Source organism: Chrysochloris asiatica, unplaced genomic scaffold (genome assembly GCF_000296735.1).
Source record: "Chrysochloris asiatica unplaced genomic scaffold, ChrAsi1.0 scaffold00065, whole genome shotgun sequence".
In the NCBI taxonomy this organism is placed as follows: domain Eukaryota; kingdom Metazoa; phylum Chordata; class Mammalia; order Afrosoricida; family Chrysochloridae; genus Chrysochloris; species Chrysochloris asiatica.
This window is the reverse complement of record NW_006408583.1, coordinates 4921699-4922175: the sequence shown is the minus strand read 5'-3', so window position 1 is coordinate 4922175 and position 477 is coordinate 4921699.

Here is a 477-nt window from a genome sequence, read left to right as displayed (position 1 = left end):
GATGAGTGAGTGCCTCCTGTGCTGCCTCACTTTCCTGAAAGATTTCAATTTTTATTCCATCAATTCCTGGTGCCTTGTTCTTTGTCAATGCCTTCAGTGCACCTTGGACTTCTTCCTTCAGTGCCATTGGCTCTTAATCGTATGCCACCTCTATAAATGGTTAAACAGCAACCTTTTCTTTATGGTACAGTGACTCGGTGTTTTCCTTCCATTTTCTTTGGATGCCTTCTGCATCATTCAATATTTTGCCCAAAGAGTCTGTCAATATTGTAAGTTGAGGCTTGGATTTTTTTCTTCAGTTCTTTCAGTTTCCAAAATGCTGAGTGTGTTCTTCCCATTTGGATTTCTAAGTCCAGATCTTTGCACATTTCGTTATAATATTGACTTTGTCATCTCAGGCTGCCCTTAGACATTTTTTGTTCAGTTCTTTTACTTCCTGGTTTCTTCAATTCACTTTAGCTTCTCTTCTGGATAGCA